This window comes from Carlito syrichta, unplaced genomic scaffold (genome assembly GCF_000164805.1).
Source record: "Carlito syrichta isolate Samal-C Ts95f unplaced genomic scaffold, Tarsius_syrichta-2.0.1 Scaffold302450, whole genome shotgun sequence".
NCBI lineage: Eukaryota > Metazoa > Chordata > Mammalia > Primates > Tarsiidae > Carlito > Carlito syrichta.
In genome coordinates this window covers 331071-331735 of record NW_007246546.1, presented here as the reverse complement: position 1 = coordinate 331735, position 665 = coordinate 331071, and positions in this window count along the sequence as shown.

Below are 665 nucleotides of genomic sequence, written 5' to 3'. Positions count from 1 at the left end.
TGGTTGTGGAGTCGGTATGCATAGGGGAAGGTCCCATGTACATGGGGTTCCATATACAGGGCGTATCATTGTGTGCAGTGTTCCCTATAAGTGTGGGCGTCGGTGTGGGAGGATAATGGAGGGGTCGGCGGAAGGGACTGAGCGTGCAGCATCCCTGTGTGCCTCTGGGGTCCCAGCTATTTGTGGGCATCAGTGTGTGCACGGGCGGAGGGTGGGGGCGTCGGTGTTTGTAAGTCTCTGTGGGAGGAGTCTCCTACATGTGTGGGTATTGGTGTGGTGGGGGACCAGTGTGTGGCGAGGGCGTCCTCTGTGCTCATGGGGCCCAAGATGCTCCGTGCTGCCCCAGCGGCCTCACCTGCCTCCCCTAACTCGCCAAGGATCCCAGAGCCCCGCCCCTAGCGTCGGGCTGGCCTGTCTCCTAGCGACTGAGCCGGAACTTCCGAGTCACCCCAACTTCCGGGGCGAGGGTCAGGGGTCAAGCTAGGGACTTTGAGCCTTTGGTTAACAGATGGGCTCCTGGGGGCTCTGGGTCCTCGAAGTCCGGGCCTTGGTAGTCTCCGGCGGGGCTGGGCCAGAGTCTCAGGGCGCACGGCTCCAGGGCACGGACGGGTCCGGATGGGGGGCCGGGGTCGCGGGTTCGGGCCGGGGTCCGGGAGGCGGGGTCC